Source organism: Diplotaxodon limnothrissa, linkage group LG13 (genome assembly GCF_057381915.1).
Source record: "Diplotaxodon limnothrissa isolate DT_005_m linkage group LG13, D_limnothrissa_male_GT1.1, whole genome shotgun sequence".
Classification (NCBI taxonomy): Eukaryota; Metazoa; Chordata; class Actinopteri; order Cichliformes; family Cichlidae; genus Diplotaxodon; species Diplotaxodon limnothrissa.
Genome location: NC_140608.1, coordinates 23599722 through 23618231, shown reverse-complemented (window position 1 = coordinate 23618231; position 18510 = coordinate 23599722).

Here is an 18510-nt window from a genome sequence, read left to right as displayed (position 1 = left end):
TTATTGCTGTGTAACAGTACACTGGTCCAAAACCGAGACACTCATATATCTACGTATTATTTTTCTTTTAGCATAAATAAAAACTGAAATGATTTGACTTTATTATTATTGAATGGTGTTTCATAACTACCACATATAGAAAAAAAATCATTACATTAAAATAATTGGTAAATTAAGATAATGTTTAACCTACTAATATATGGGAGAGAGAGAGAGATAGAACAGAATGTGATAATTTAGCCCTTAAGCCATGACACATGCATAACATATAACTATAAAATATGAAAACCAGCTCGAGGCAGATGGCTATCCCTCCCTGAGCCCTGTTTTACCAGAGATCTCTTACCTTGAAAAGAAGTTCTTCTTTCCTACCCTCCCTTCATAATGCTTGCTCATAGGGGATCATTAGGTTTTTTCTGTAATATTGTACTGCACTGGTGCTCTGTAAATAAATACAACCAAGACATCAAAAATATATCTGCAGACAGTAACAGACGAATCCAGCTACTCTACACCTGGTGACAAAACAAAAACAAGTGATTCTACTATTTAATCTTTTACTTTATGACCCTATTGTGTATATTTCTGTGTATTTATTGTTCATCTGCGATAGAACTTGGATAAATGGCAGTCTGTCAGAATCAGAAACCAAAAAACATTGAATGCTGAACGGGAATAGTAGGGGATAGGTGTAAAAAGCACCTTTACAGTTCTGGACTGGAAATAGGGGGAAAGTTAACAGAATTTTTCTGTCATTTTTTTGTTCTTTAATAGAAAAAATGTTTTAATCATAAATATACTTTGATTGGTATGCAATTATGTTTTTCAACAAATTGATGCATTCTCATGAACTTCGAGTTAATCCATTAAAAATACACAGGAGCAGCACCGGTTTGTCCCGTCATCTTGAATACAGATGGACTGCCATTCTGTGTGTGTGTGGCTAGAGATAGTCTGCATATGAAGTACACCTCATGTTACACATGAAAATGTGCATAAACATAATTACACACAATATTATTCTATTTTTTTCATATTTATATCCTGTTCATAGCCTGTACATAGCTTGTGCTCACAGCCTGTACATACTTATAGTTATAGCATATTCATAACATACTTCATACCGTGTACATATTACATACCGTAATCGACCCATTTCTGTAATATACTTACATATCTATATTATTGCTAATATATATTGTAATATATCTATATCACTAAAGCACTTCTGGATGGATGCAAACTGCATTTCGTTGCCCTGTACCTGTGCATGTGCAATGACAATAAAGTTGAATTCTATTCTATTCTATGCTATTACTCATTGTCAGCAAATTAGATATGTTTTCACACAGCTGACAATAAGCTGGTTAAACAACAACAGCTGGTTATAAGCTATTATTATGCCAGCTAATGGCTGAGAAGCAGCTTGAATATATTTTCACATCATATGAGACTTTATTCGATAAGAGTTCAACAATACTCGATCCACTTCCAAGAAGGTTTCACGAACAGCAGCTAACAGTTGCTAACAGCAACAAAAACAGCAGCTCTTACCAACAGAAAAGTTCACGGGTATCAGACAGAAGTGAGCTTCACTGACTCGTTGACTCGTATTGAACTTTCACAAAGTTTTACAGCTTCCTCCTGAATAAATAAATGTGAACAGATAAAAACGTTGGACAACGCGCTTTTAGTCATTTTAAAGCAAAAATCGAACTTGTTTTAATCATCACAATGACAATCAAATCTCAGTTTAATATTGCAAGATAGTTTAACTGCGTGCAAAGACAAGAAAGACGATTTAAGTTCTAAAAATATATGTATGCCCACTTCAGAGCACATGCATTTTTACATCAACAGACCAGACTTATGTATGAGTCATAATGGAAAGAAGTGAGAGAGAATTTTAAACTTCACTGCATTTCTGTCAGCTTCAGTCGTGTCATCGAGAGCAGAGACAGGAAGTCGGCCATACTGTGTCTTCACCATTCTTTCTGCATTTATGACCAAAATGGCTGAATAAGTACACATGTCCTCAGTGTCACTATGTGCGCAGAGAATAGGAGAAACCTAGTCCTCAATAATGTATCTCTGGATTCCCAGTTTCATATATTCATGTAGTATTCCCTTACTGTGTATGCATTATACATGTTTCACTGTAAAGCCTGTTGGGATTGAGGCATTTCTTACCTGCTTTAGAACTGTGTACCCTCTGCTATGCAATCCCTTACCTAAAAATGTAATGTTACCATCAACAGGATTTACTGTAGTTCAAGCTTGGACCAAAGTAAAGACACTTTTAACACCATAGCCACAGAAGTTTGCTTTCAACTTTACATTAAATATTTCCTTAGACCAACTTGCCATCTATGGCACGTTGGGTCTCGGTTTTTTCTGGTCTCTGAAGGGTTTCTGTGCGCTTTTATCTTAAAAGAGAGAGAGAGGGAGTGCAGGAGGATATAAGAAATGAAAGGACATTGGAAATTGCTTTATTACTTTTCACCCAAGCTCAGTGCCAGACTTGGAGGTGAGGTGAAATCATTAACAGGAGGCCATTATGCTGCCAAGAGAATATCCCTAAGGCAGACCAGCACAGTTATTCACTACTGTGTGATTTAGAAATACATCAGGAAAGAGTGTCTTACATTTCAGTGTTTGAGGGAATCTATTAAAGATAACCAAGTGGCACAGAGAAACCACCGTTACCTGGGTGATAAAAATCATGTGAGTAAAGAGAAAATATGTATTTTTGGAACCTCAGACTTTAAACACTTGGAACAGGAAAAAGGGGCCACACATGTGCCCCTCTGTGCTGCCTGCCAGCTGGAAAGCAAAGCTCCAGAAGTCACTGATCCTGCACAAGTCCTGCCCTGCATCCTCGTTGAAATGCATAAAACTGTTTGGTCTTCAAAGCACAGCACAATCTATATTTCCTGACTGCTATCATTACTTGCATCCCATTAAACGGCATGTTATTCTCCATTGTGTGCCCCTTTTCCAGATAAACTCCACTTGGCATCTTCACTCCTCCAGCAGCCATGGCTCTCTCTGTATCTGGAGGAACCGTGTTCACTGTACTCCTCATTAGCAGGTAAGAAAGGACAACCACTGGGATCTACAGCCGCAAAGTCATCAGCCATGTCAGATTCTAATTTCTAACAACACCAAAGCTTTGTAGTCAATGAGCTCAGGAGGAGATACTTAGTCGCATCATTTTTGTGTAAACCATCAATACTCAATAACAACTCTTCATGCATCAGGCAAAAAGCATTGAAACTCCATGCCTACACTGATGACACTGCTGAGCAGAATCGATGAGGCAGCATCCAGCACCACATGGATGCAATTGGTGTTAAAATCCCTGCAGAGGTCGTATGGTGAGAATGATGGGATGCTTTGGTGCACATTTGTATGCTGTTGGGAACCAAAGCCTCTGCTCTTCTTGCAGTTTATTCTCAAATTATAGAGTGCACTATGCACATTCTAGATAAGACAAACCCTCTGGCTCATACTGAAAACAGCTATAAGATATGCTCTGTATAGTGCAGCACTTCTTTTCACAAAAAGCTATGGGATTTTTGTGTTGTGGCAGGTTCCTGCCACCTAAGGGCCTCATTTATTAAACACTTCTAAAATATACATTTATATTAAAAATATAAGTCTGCTCAAAAGTCATAAATGGTGCACACAAAAGAAAATAAATCAGCTTTATACTATAAGAACACGAAGGCACTTTTCACTTTAGAAATCCCAGTATACCTGGAAGTGAAGTCCAGCTTTCTACATAACCTATCTAACCATAAAGAGCCAATGACAAGCCTATGTCATAGACTGTATATAAAAGATTTTTTTTTTTTTTTTTTTTGATTTTGATTTTATTGACTTGACTATGCTGAAATCACTGACTGGATTTGGATTGTTAGCATACTATGTTTATTTATTTGTGTATTTGTAAGAGTAGTCAAAGTGCTAAGTTATAAGCTAATGCTAGTGTAAGCTAATGCTAGCAAACAAACTTCTTTTTAATAAGGTACTATGAGCTCTGCACATGCACATACAGATACCTGCTAATTCATTTCAAGTAACACACTAGAACAATAGTAGAATTTCACTCACCAAAATGATCCAACATCATCAGAACGCAGGTTGAGAGGTCCAGTTCAATAACTCAACAGAAGTGAGGCCTAGCAGACAGCTGCTGGCTACATGTCAGTCTCCACCCTGTTTTTATGAAGAGGGAAATTACCAACTGATACTAAAATAACTCTTCCAGGTTGTAAATATGTCGGTTTAGTGGTGTGCAGATCGGATTCTTCTGCCTGTCATAGTGGTACAAAATACGGCTGTATAAATGGCTCGCTCACTCGTGGAGTCATGTGTGGAGCTATTTCAGCTCCACAAACAGCCAAGACATGGTTTGCAAGGCCACAAATCTTGTGAAAAACAAACAAAAGTCAATTATAACACAGAATTTGGTGATGACTTGAGGAGAGGGACAGGTACTGCTAGGGTGAGATTAGCATACACTATGGTGATGCACACTACTTTTTAGTATGATTTTCCAAACACATTAAGTTTTTCTACAAAGTATCGGTATCGGATCAGTATTGCTGATTCAAAGCTGAAATGTACTTGGTATTGGATGAGAAAAGAAATCAGTGGTATCACACATCACTAGTTTCTTAGTTTAAGTTTGGCCTTTTAAGATGGCATTTCCACAGTGGCTTCATTTTAAGCCTTGGTGGGTGCCGGCTGATATGCGCAGAAATGAGCTTATCAATGGTTCTTATAATCATTACTTTTTCTGGCAGTATCTGCGCATTAATCATGCAGCGTTATGCACAGTTGGCATCGCAACATTTACACATTCACAGCAATGAGGCTGATTGATTCACAATTTGACCGAATGATCTCTATAGTTAATGGTAGCCTGCTGGAATCTGCAAGTAAAAGTCTTGAGAGACTCTCAGAATAAGAATAAGCCCGTTCGGTTTACATGAAAAGGAGGAACCTATATTCATCTATACACTTCGATATTGATACAGTCGATGTCAAAGAAAGAGTTTCTTGAATCCACTTCGCTCATCCTGCATTTCAACAGCTGGACTGTGGACCCCCTCTACTCTCCTCTCTGGGGGTTGTGAATGGGATGGTGAGACACCACTGGAAACTGGAAACTGTGCTACTGTTGGCTTAAGACAAAAAGAATAGGAAAGAGTGAAGACGTGTTAGGAGGCAGCGGGAGAAAAGGAAAAGCAGATGTGGAAATGAGAGTAGTGATTTTTAATGTAGTATAGTAGTAATATAACTGGTAAACGGAGAGAGGAGGCTGGTATTATGGCAAAAAGGAAAGTAGAAATAATGTGTGCAGGGGATGTGGAAAAGGAAGCAAGGCCAGGAGCACTCGAGGTGGATCGAAGCTGTTCTACCATGGTGTAGATAAAAAGAGAAATGGAGTAGGAGGGATCTTGCAGAAAGAGTATATAAACAGTGTTGTGGAGGTGGAGAGTGTCAGACAGGATCACGAGTTTGAAGCTGGAAATCGAAGGGGTGATGTTAAATGCTGGCAGTATGTATGCCCAACAGGTTGGATGTCAGTTAGAAGAGAAAGAGGAATTTTGGAGGAAGTTAGGTGAAGTGTAGAGAGTGTCCCCAGGGGGGAAAGAGGGGCAATTGGAAGTGATTTCAATGGACATGTAGGTGAAAGGAACAGAGGTGACGATGACTGAGCGGCAGTATGGCTTCATGCCAGAGAATGAGCGCTACAGATGTGATCTTTGTTTTGAAAATGTTGATGGAGAAGTACAGGGGAGGTCAGGAGGAGCTTCAATGTATATGATAGGGTGCCAAAAGAGGATCTGTGATCATGTATATATGAGTCAGGAGTGGCTGAGAAGTATATGAGGTTGGCGTAGGACATGTATGATGACAGTGGTGAGGTGTGCAGTACCAGTGACAGATGGCTTTAAGGTGGGGCTGGGATTACATCAGGGATCAGCTTTGAGCATCTTCTTGTTTGCAGTGGTGATGGACAGGCTGGCAGATGAGGTCTGGCAGGAGTCTCTAAGGACTAAGGTGTAAGCAGATGATGTGATCTGTAATGCAAGTAGGGAGCAGGTGGGAGAAAGCCTGGAGAGGTGGAGGTATGCAGTGGAAAGAATAATGAAAATCAGAATGCATGCGAGGCAGGTGGAAAAGGAAACGTAGAAGCAGAAATATTGAAGGTTAATGAGTTTAAATAACTGGGGTTAACCATCCAGAGCAGTGTTGTTGGACATGAGAGGTGAAGAAAAGTGTGCAGGGTGGAGCGGGTGGAAACAAGTGTCAGGGGTGATTTGTGACAGAAGGATAGTGGCAAGAGTGAAATGGATTTAGATGAAGGATGGTAGTAAGTCCTGCTATGATGGTTTGTAGATAGTGGCACTGACAAAAACACAGGAGGCAGAACTGAAGGTGGCAGAGGTGAAGGGAGGAAGAAAGTGACAAGATGTTTTACCAGGAGTGACTAAAATGGACAGGATTAGAAATGAGTATATCAGAGGGGCAGCTCAGGTTGAGCAGCTTGGAGACAAAGTTGGAGCCCTGAGATGGTTTGGACATGTGCAGAGGAGGGATAGTGCATATATTGGACACAGGATGCTGAAGAGGAAGGCCTCAGAGATGATTCACTGATGTAAAGAGGATGCTAGGGATAAGGTGAGATGGAGCAAGGTGATCAGCTCTGAAGACCCTTAAAGGGAGCAGAAATTCAACAGGTGGGACAACCCTAAGTACAGTTGCAGTGGCTCAGTGTGGGGAAAAGAATCCCAACTCCAAAATTCCTAGCGTGAGCTCCAGTAGACTTTATAGTGTACAGGCTGTGATCAGCTGACCTGCTGCTCTTTGTGGATTTACAAAACTTAATGAACAACATGTCAACAATTTCACAAGCTGTCTTGGCTGGCTTCCATTTCCTACACTAGTAGTATACTGTATATTGTCTCATACTAGACCTACAGCTGGTATAAAGGTTGAATTCAGTGAATTAATCTATCCGTAAGTACTAAAGCCACTATGCACCAGTCCGACGCAGTGCTTTATTATATATTCGTCACAGTACAGCAATCTAATCTCTTTATTCCATCCAACTACTGTATATTTTCTTGGAACATTTAAATAACACAATTATTAAATAATTATTAAATAATATTAAATAACACACTGGAAATACAGCAGCTGGATCTTAGACTAACAACACACTGTGCGACAAACTGCACTCAAACAGTCTGTGTGTTTGTGTTTGCTGATAGAAACGCTACATTTGAAATTACCTGATGGTTAAAAAAACTTCCTTTATGCTCACACCTCTTCTGTAGTGCTAGCTAAATGCTAAATGGCCTGTATTTGTATAGCGCTTTACTTAGTCCCTAAGGACCCCAAAGCGCTTTACATATTCAGTCATCCACACATTCACACACTGGTGATGGCAAGCTACATTGTAGCCACAGCCACCTTGGGGCATACTGACAGAGGCGAGGCTGCTGGACACTGGTGCCACCGGACCCTCTGACCACCACCAGTAGGGAACGGGTTAAGTGTCTTGCCCAAGGACACAACGACCAAGACTGTCGGAGCCGGGGCTCGAACCGGCAACCTTACGATTACAAGATGAACTGCCGACTCTTGAGCCACGATCGCCAAGTACTGAAGCAACAACTTACAGACACCTGCACTCGTTCCTGCTTACTTTAACCGCTGAGTACTATAAATGATACAGATGAGTCAGAAGTAATAAGCCTGTATTAAAAATGTGAGGGGTAGAAAGTGCAGATATTTATGGAGTAATATATGGAGTAAAAGTAAAAAGTTGTCAGAAAAATAAATACTCAAGTAAAGTCCAGATACCTGAAAATTCTACTTTAGTACAGTAACAAAGTGTTTTTACTCACTTTCAGATCAGGTTTTATTTATTTTTTACGTTAACATAGCTAAACAAAGACAGTGACCATGTAAAATTAATGTGGTATCATGGCCACTGTGAACATGTAAACATGTGAACCAAAGTACAGTCTCAACTTGGCTAACACTGAGTATACCAGAAGAAGGCAGCTGCTGTAGCCTGACCTCTAGTGCAGAGCTTTGATGTTGAAACACACTATAAAAAGAGTCAGCCATCACTGACACCCATCCGAAACAATGAGAACGAGCTTAGCAAGCAGCTTTGTCCTGCTTTGGCTTGTGTTTGTGTTTGCAGAGGTGTTTCAGTGGAACAATGTGCATCCCAAAATGAAACGATGGGCTGAAATTTCAGGCGTTTGATTTGTGTTTTGCAGCATTGTGTTTGCAAGGCATATATGTAGGCCAGTCGGCTCAGAGTACCAAAATGACGAACGATTCTTGTGTGTTAGTGTGGCTCTTGCTTTTAGAGGGAAAGTGCTGTGGGTCTGTTAGGTTGTTGCAGTTCCATCTCTTCTTTTTGATCATTTGGCAGACCTTTGCATTACTCGAGTGACAAATCCAACCTCTTTTTTTGTTTTTAACTGCATTCATCTTGTGCTTCAGAGGCAAAGTTGTGTGAGTAATTTAACGATGAATAAAATTAATTTTGTTAAGAAAAGTACAAAATAAATACATCAGATAATATAAATTTACTTGATTATTATTTATTATTAAAACAATCAAAGATGTTCGCATGTCAGCTTATCTGCTAGCAATGGGTGCTTATGGGTGGGATGGTATGCCGATCAACTGATTGTCTCGTTGTCGCAAAAACCTGATCCAACTTTCAGGATCTAAACAAGATCCAGTCCAAATTTTAGATTGATGTTTTCCTAGTATGGACAACATGGAAGCTCAGCGTCCCATCAGCAAATCCTTTTAGTGCTCAGCTCTCACGCTTTAATAGACAAAGCAAAACCTCTTAAGACCCACAACTGACGGCAAACCTTTATTACAGGTAACAAGCTGAAGCAGTTTGAGTCATGTAGGTCACACCGTCAGTTGGAATGATCTGTTTAGAGTCTGGAACATTTGGTGTTTTGCTTGTTGTTGAGGATGTGGTACACCACCAATGTAGCTGAGCCATAAGAGACATGCTTATTAATGCTTTACTGTCAGTCATGCCTCCTTTCATGTCCGTGTGGCACTTGGTGAAAATCCCGGCAGCACTGGAGCATCGTTTTTCTCCTGAAGTAAAAAGAACAAAAGGAGGAATTAAAGAGGAGAGACTGAAGATCACAGCTGATCACAGCTGAGTAGAAATAAATACAGTCATCTGTAGCTTTGTTTGGCAAATTTACTGACTGTTAGTTAACTGTTGCAATGCTGCAGACAGCACATACATATGTAGAAGATGATCAGCATGCTACGTATAACATAGCCACCCCAGTTGAGAACAATTGTTTTCTTTTAAATTGCAGTTATTAGAGGGCTTAAGTTAAGTTAAGCACAAGAAACAAAACATTATCTTTTTAAGTTAAGCTTCTGAAGTGGTTTACCCAACAGAATGCCAAGCTCTTTAACTGAAACGAGTTTTTAAATGCAGAAATCTAATTTTTGTTGTTATCAACAAATTTTTAAATTACCTGTTTTAAAAAACACCCTAGGAAAAACTGTAAAGCTAATCATGATGTTTTGATTAAGATGTCAAATTACAGTGATAGTTTTAGTGGTTGAGGTTGATTCATTTTTGTCTTCTCAGGCAAACCTGAGAGCTTAAAATAGTATGAGCACAATGGTATAAAACAAGTGTTCATTTCGTTATATAATGAATGAAAAAACTATAATTCTTAGTTTTAAACAGATTTTAAGACAGATTTCTGACTTCTTGTTTTGTTTATAAGTAAAATACATAAAATTGTTAACCACTGTAAATAACAATGGGCGAAGCGTGACGTGCATAGAATAGTCAGGTCAGCTATGACTGAGCAGTTGCTATTCATGTGGAAGGGTTTAGTCTAATAAGGACTGCAATCCACGGTAAAGCCAGTCCTTTATTCGATGAAGCAGCTTTAGATTAAAGGTTATAGTTTTGATTTTGTAACCAGACGTAAATGTATTCCTCTGCAAGTCATTCAGCAACCCACATGTGCAAACACGAGCTCCAGCATCAAAGCGGCCAGGCTTGATTTCTCATTTAATCTGTTTCAATAGAGGCTTAATAATTTAAAGTAGCACCATAATACTGCATATAGGCACCAATGGTTTCTGTGCAATGGTTACAGAAAGGATGGCTAGAATTTTACTGAAACCTATTACAAGCAGATTAAAGGCTTACACTATGCTTTTCTTGATTTAACTGGAGAGACATGACTTACTCCTGTATAGAAATCCATTCTATGTCAGCTTTATTGATTATTACTTGAGAGATTAGTGTGTCCCTATGCTTGGATAATTACAGCACTGGACTGTCTCAAGGAAGACGCCACAAAAAGATACAGTGGTGAAGAAGTAATTGGCTTAAAGGAACATTGTATCATATATTTTGTTTTTCATTCACTGGAGAAACAAAGTATCATCCATTGAAAGGACTATATCATGTCTACTGTAAGAGGAGCTTTTGAGGTTGTGGATTAGAAGAAAAGAGAATTGCAAAGGTAGGACTTGAGATTATCTCAGATCCAGGGACTGGACCTCAACAAGTGGGAAGAGTGATCTGTAGCTGTGCTGCCTCTGACAAGTTGATGCTCGAGGCTGCTCACTGATGTCACTTCATTGATGTCAAGAGTTACCAAAATATAACACCACTGATGTTTCAGAGCTGATGCCACGGCCGATTAGAGCTTGACTGAAAGACAACAAACACATATGGGCAGACCTTAGCTTTTATACCAAGTGTCTTAAAACTACAAGCAGAATGCTTAAACCTGAGCTGTTTCCTTGTTTTGTAATCAAAGAATTGGTAAAAGCAATTAGTGCAAACATTTCTTGTCCACAAATAAAAGGTGGCAGGTTTTCAAATAATAGGCTCATTTGTTAAATGGTGAGATTGCATGGCTTTGAAATATGCTAACTGATGTGAATTCTTTGCTCTATTTCAACTATGTAAGTAAGGGTGTACTCACACTAGGTAATCTGTACCACGCCTGAGCACATTTGACCCCCAAGGGCCATTCGCTTTTACTAGTGCGATCTCAGCGTACCGTACAGTTAGGAAAAGCTTGTCTACTTGGACAGGCCAGCCCAGGCGTGGTGGTTCAGTTGTACTCGAGCGTAGTACACAGTGTGTGACAGATAACCATGCCCAAGCAAGGAGCTCATGCACTTCCTCGACAGCTGCCTACAAGAAAATCACTGTGTTAAGTAATTAACAAATCTATAAAGCATGTGAGAGGACAGCATGTTGCCGTTTCCAAAAGTGGCCCTATTTAAGCAACAAAATTCATAAAATGAACCCCATTGTGCCCTCCAGAGAGCTTTTCAGAAGTAAGTGTGTGTGTGTGTGTGTGTGTGTGTGTGTGTGTGTGTGTGTGTGTGTGTGTGTGTGTGTGTGTGTGTGTGTGTGTGCGTGACAGTGAGAGAGAGGAGTTGAAACCCTGAGACAAACTGAAGCATATTCAGGACTGGATCGTTAAGCACAGCGTTAGTGCAGGTCAGCAGGGAAGTGGAGAGGAGGGATAGTCATGGCAACTATTATTTTTGTGTGTGTGCATGTATATGTGTGTGTGTGTATGTGTGTGTGTGTGTGTGTTTGAGAGGGAGACAAAGAGGGGGAGAAACAGATTAACAAAGAAGGTGCTAACAGAGAATATACAGGGAATATTAAAAAAAACTCAGCTTCCTCTGAGTTAACTAATGAGGCTATTGAGTTCCACAAATATCACAAAATCCACTTTTCCTTTTCTTTTTTTAATAACAACAGCTGTTAGTAATTGTCTTGCCATGCAGAAGATGTTCTTTGAAATCCGTCATTTATCATTTTCTGCAGAAAAGCTGAACTTTAAACCAGTCTCTAAGTTTAACTATAGGTCCTCTATCTTAAACAAGATATTCTCTCTGTGCCATTTCCATTTTCAGAGTGCTTTGTCATAAGCTGTTTTCATATACTCACTACAACCCTTAACTCAGATATCAGCAGAGTGGCTGCATATGAGAATGCAACTATGTCAGGTGTTTCAGTCACACCTGACACTAAACTGACTTTAACCTACCTAGTACAAAGGGCTGATGTCCGTTTGGGCTCATGTGAGACCTGAGCAGGTAACTTTGTGGATGATTCACGTATCCTACCTTCTTCATGCTATATACCTCTCGCCTAAACCAGAGTATTTCCAGGGATGAGAACAGGACAGTTTCCTGTGCTACGTGTGACAAAGGGCAGCTTTAAAAACAACACCTGATCTTTATTGTTCCAACATTATTCCAGAGCTAATATGCGAAACGGCAGACACCATCAGTACTGTTTTCTACTTCCTTTCATACATTTTGCTAATTTTTGCTTTTTAAAAAAAAAAAAAAATTATCACTTCAGGCTCAAGAATACTGTTTAAACCCCTCAGCAGCACATATGTACTTGCCTGCACTGTAGCAGACATCGGGGAGTGATGTACAAAAATTAATGAAACCACCTCTACTATGACTAAGGATATGAAAAGCTGCTTTGTGCTTTTGGTTGTTTCTACCACTGGTGCTTTCTCCAAGAAACAAAAATGTTTTGATGAGCGATTTCAACTCTGCTCAGAATATTAATGCTACGCTGTGTGTTTTATTTTAGTTAATATATCCTCCTGGTAAAGCTCCAGATTCATTTAAAAGATGCAGTATGATGAAGTTTAATAAAATTGCTGTGGTGGTTCTCTCGTGCATATAGAAAATCCAAATCGCCAGAGAGGCTTTTAACTGTAAATCATTAAACTCCATACATTTAGTTAGATCACTTATACCTGCCAGAAGCAACGATCTCTTTGCACAAATGACCCCTATACAATGTTTAGTGGACATAATTGGTGGCAACGCACAACCACAACAATTTAAAACATTAAAATGTCAAAATAGATATACACTGAATAGCCAATGGCCACCAGGCACATCTGTTTAGCTACTCATTAAGCTAAATATCTGATGAGCCAGGTACATGGCAGCAGCTCGGTGTATTTATGTGTGTGGACATGGTCAAGGTGACCTGCTGAAGTTCAACCTTAGCATTAAAATGGGGGAGATATGATTTAAGTGACTTTGAACATGGTATGGTTGTTGGTCCCAAACAGTCTGGTCTGAGTATTTCAGAAACTGCTGATCTGCTTAGATTTTCCTGCATAACCCTCTCCAGGCTTCATGGACAATGGCTCAAAAGTGAGAAAATATCCAGTGAGCTGCAACTTTCTGGGTGAAAATGATGCCACAGATCAGAGAACAATGGTCAGACTGCTTCATGCTAATAGAAAGGCTACAGTTAGAACAGGTTCACCAAAATTGGACATGAGAAGACTGGAAAAAAAACTTTACCTGGTCTGATTTCTGCTGCAACACTGGATGATCAGAATTTAGCATAAAGAACACAAAAGCATGGATCCAAACTGCCCTGTATCAGTGGCTCAGGTTTTTGATGGTTCATTTGTTTTGGCATATTTTGGGTTCCTTTGTACCAACTGAACATATTTGAAACACTGCAGATGCCTGAGTATTGTTGGTGACTATAACCATTCCCTTTTGGCCATCTTGTGATGACTGCTTCTAACGGGATAAAATATTGCATGTGTCTATAGGGAAAATAACATATTATCTAAAGTTTCTAAAAGTTGAAAAGTTACTGCATTTTCCAAGAGTCTATCGCATAAAATGTAAAATTCAGCATCCCATATTTTAGTGCACGTTATATCAACCCACCAACTTATGGCTTAAAACCTTTAAGCTACCATTCCAGCTACCATTTTTTGTCTATTTCTTGTGAATTCAGATAAGTGATTCAATTTCTAAGCAGGGAATTTAAAGAAGTATCTTTGCCTAAGCGCCTCTAAAGGTCCTCTAGGGTCCATCTCACATTACAGACTACTACAAAGCTGGCGCTACAGATAACATGCTTATTACCATGACAATGTTCTGTAGTCAGATTTGCAGTCATTCGTTTTAATCATCACAGATCTCATTTTTGCCTTCCTTTGAGCACTTAAAATCTTAGCAGTTGGTAAAAGAAGCCTTGAGAGGGATAGTACTCTAGCTGATAGCTTATCCCATCGCACAACAGCTCGAAACTGAAGATCACAGAGGTTTTCTTTGGATCTCCCTCACCAACAAAATTTCTCCTCCTTTTTAAAAGCCTTTTGAAAATTGAATGCTTTTGTGGGTGTCTCATACAAAATAGGTTTATAGGTCTTACTTTCTGATGATCCTAGGATAACATTGAGAAGTAGCAGTGTAATTGAATCATTTGAGGGCTCAGAAGGTTCAAGACGAGGAGCTTCAAAAGATTTTTCTGGGTTTTTACAAGCTGGCAGAAGAACACATTACTCATAAAATATAACAAAATAATCAATTATTCACCAGCAACACTAAAAAAAATCAAATAAATATTGAGTAAATATTAATGTAATAAATACTTTAAAAACCACCCTTTAAACTAGTGTTGCATATTTTGTGAAAGCTAAAATGCAGACACAGAGTACACTCAGTATTTACCACAGTGTTGCTGCCTCCATGTGAATTAGGAAGGCAAGAGATCGCCTGATGGTCAGATATAGTTGATTAACTGATCATCAGCAAATGTGAACACCAGTGAGAAAAACTGAACAAGTATGGCTTGTTTGGAATGGCCTCTCCTCTCTAAAAAGAACATGGCAGCACCACTTAGGTTTGGCCAGTTGCATCTGCACAAACTCTAAGACATCTGGAACAATTTCCTTTGGACAGATGAGACTGCAGTGGAGATGTTTGGCCATAATGCATAGCACCACATCTAACCATATAGAGCATAGCATTACAAACACCTAATACCAATTGTCAAACACGGTGGTGGAAGGGTGATGATTTCGGCTTGTTTTGCAGCAACAGGGCCTGGTCACTTTGCTGAGTCGACGATCAACTCCTTTGTATCCCAAAGTATTTTAATGTGAGGCCATCTCTCCAACAGCTTGGGACAAAACTGGGTGATGCAGCAGGACAGTGATCCTAAGCACAGCAGCAAATCTACAACAGAACCACTTAAAATGAAAAATGACCCATACGAAGTTCAAACTTCAGTGCACTTGAAATGTTGGGGGCCCTAGAAGAGCTGTGCATAACAAATGCCAGCCAATATCAGTGAATGAATGAGTGGGCCAAAATTCCTGTGAGAGACTGATAATCATACAGAAAATAATTACTCTGATCTACTTCAAAGTTATTGTTGATTAAAGTGGGTCTACATGATACCGGTTGGGATTCACGTGCTGCTTTTGCATTCTGCCTTAGATTTTGTTAAGTAAATAATGACACAGGGCAATATGTCTTTAACGACTGTGCGAAAACACCCAGGAACTGTCAGCTATAGATAGGGACTTTACTTTTTTGGTTTTATGCTCCTGAGAAAGCAGTCCAAAATGAACAATAAAAAAAAAAAGGAAAAGATTTGAATGTGATGTTTAAAAATGAATTATAAAGTCAGTCTGCAGCTTCCACTGAATTTTTGCAGTATTAGTGGGGACTTTCTAGTTTTTCAGCATATTCTTATATCCTAATTTCACAAACAATTTTCATTAGCCGAAATATCTAAAACGAACTGTGTAATAACTGCCTAGCACTAATCACCGAACACACAAAGTTAGCATCGAACTACTGTACATAATAGAGCATTTAGCTGCTTAAGAGCCAGATATTTCCCTTGGGTGTTGGCAGAGGACGATATTAAAGCGAAAACAATCCTTTTGCCTTCAAAAAGTCTTTAGAAATGTGACCGCAAATGAATGCCACTCTTTGTTATTCACTGTAATTATTATTATTTAGCTTTGAAACAAATTGCAATTGGTTTATGCTCACAACAAAAATCAATTATAAATAAATCTTAAAATAATTTAGTGAGAGAAATACAGCGGCTATATTTTCTGAACTGCAGAGGGTGAGCTGCCCTTGATGGAAAAGAAACTGCTCCTGCGTGCGGTGGAATAGCCAGCACAGGGTTGAATATTCATTTTTTTCTGGGTGTTTTAATGAATGATCTGCAGGGTCTTTGAGTGCATTTAGAATCCTTAATATTGTTGCTGCTCTCTAGAAACTAACATAAATGGTATTGTTCAGTTTTTTATCAAAATTTGTTGAGCTTCTTTTTGTTTATTTGTTTATTTGTTTGTTTGTTTTTTACCAGCGTAGAGATCTTGACAGGGTCACTGTGATATTGATTTCTAGGATGCCTTTGCCTCCCTTCTTCCCCTAATAATTATATTGTTAGTGTTAATACTGTTAACATTTAGCATACAATGTATGTTTGAAGTCTGGCTCAACAGTGGTGCTATGGCTCTCTGCCCCATCCTGCATGAATCCTCAGCAAATCCCATACTAATTCATTTTATGGTTATAGTAATTTGGAAATAAGTTGGTTCTCAGACCAGGCAACAGACGCAATCTCTCCTCCCCAATAGGACATGCATGGAGCAACTTTCCCAGGAGGCACCTTGGAGGAATCGTATGTCCAAGCCATCTCAACTGGCCCCTTTCAATGTGGAAGAGTAAACTCATTTCTGCCGATTTTAACTGCACTCTCATTATTCAATCATTACCCAGAGTTTATGACCATAGCTGAGGTGGGTACAGACTGATCCGTAAACTGGCAGCTTTGCTTTTCACCACAGCAAGTTAGTACAGAATCTGCAGCATTGCTGACGCTGAGGTTGACTGAAAGTTTTGCTCCATGGCCTCCCCAAACTCCTCCTACACCCTACTTTTTTGCTGCAGCAACTACCAGAGCAACACTCCTGGCCTGGCAGTATCTGGTCATCTCTGGAGTCCTACAGGCTAACCAAGCCCAGTATAACTGTTCAGCACGATGGATCCCTTTACCTCGGATGTCCACTCAGTGTTTTGGGAATCATCACCATGACAGGCACCAACCACCTTGGAGCCACAGCTTGGTTCAGCTGCCTCAAGGATGGAGATGTGGAACATTGTCCATTCGAATTTGATGTCACCAGCCTCTATTGTATTCTTTCGAAGTTCTGCATGTTCTCACAGACGTTCAATTCAATTCAATTTTATTTATATAGCGCCAAATCACGACAAAAGTCACCTCAAGGTGCTTTATATTGTACAGTAGATACAGAGAAAAACCCAACAATCACATGACCCCCTATGAGCAAACACTTTGGTAACAGTGGGAAGGAAAAACTCCCTTTTAACAGGAAGAAACCTCCAGAAGAACCAGGCTCAGGGAGGGGCGGGGCCACCTGCTGCGACCGGTTGGGGTGAGAGAAGGAAGACAGGATAAAGACATGCTGTGGAAGAGAGACAGAGATTAATAACAAGTGTGATTCAATGGAGAGAGGTCTATTAAAACATAGTGAGTGAGAAAGGTGACTGGAAAGGAGAATCCCCGGCAGCCTACATCTATTGCAGCATAACTAAGGGAGAATTCAGGGTCACCTGGTCCAGCCCTAACTATATGCTTTAGCAAAAAGGAAAGTTTTAAGCCTAATCTTGAAAGTAGAGATAGCGTCTGTCTCCCGAATCCAAACTGGAAGCTGGTTCCACAGAAGAGGGGCCTGAAAACTGAAGGCTCTCCCTCTCTTTCTACTTTTAAATACCCTAGGAACAACAAGTAGTTCTGCAGAGCGAGAGCGAAGTGCTCTAATAGGGTGATATGGTACAAGGTCATTAAGATAAGATGGGGCCTGATTATTTAAGACCTTGTATGTGAGGAGCAGGATTTTGAATTCAATTCTGGACTTAACAGGACGCCAATGAAGGGAAGCCAAAACAGGAGAAATATGCTCTCTCTTTCTAGTCCCTGTCAGGACTCTTGCTGCAGCATTTTGGATTAACTGAAGGCTTTTCAGCAAGTTTTTTGGACATCCTGATAATAATGAATTGCAGTAGTCCAGTCTGGAAGTAATAAATGCATGAACTAGTTTGGCCTCTGCCACACTTCCGGTGAGCCCTCACCATATGCTTGGGTGCAAAAAGCCTGTCCAGCATCCCCTGCCATACTTACACAACCCCTGTTTGCAGCTTGACTTTTAAGCAGCTTTTAATTTGAGAGTTAGCCATTGTGATGGGGGAGATTTAAATAGCTATGTGTGATAGAGCTTCAATTATTTTTCTTTTTGTCTTGATATGAGTAACGTTTTGCTCTGAAATACAATCAAAAACTTAATATACTAAATATACTTTTACTTGTGGTTTATTCTTTCATAGTTTTGATGCCCTACACACAAACAGAAACTCCTATTAGAGAATGATTGATTGATTGATCTGAACATACATTCTTACATTAGATTAATTATTTGCCCTTCTATGAGACTGGATAAAAATATGAACTAGACTTCTCTATCCCTAGTTTGTGCATTGTTAACTGTACAGTGATGTTACTGTTTTACTGCAAAACCACTAATAATATCTTATAAATTTGCA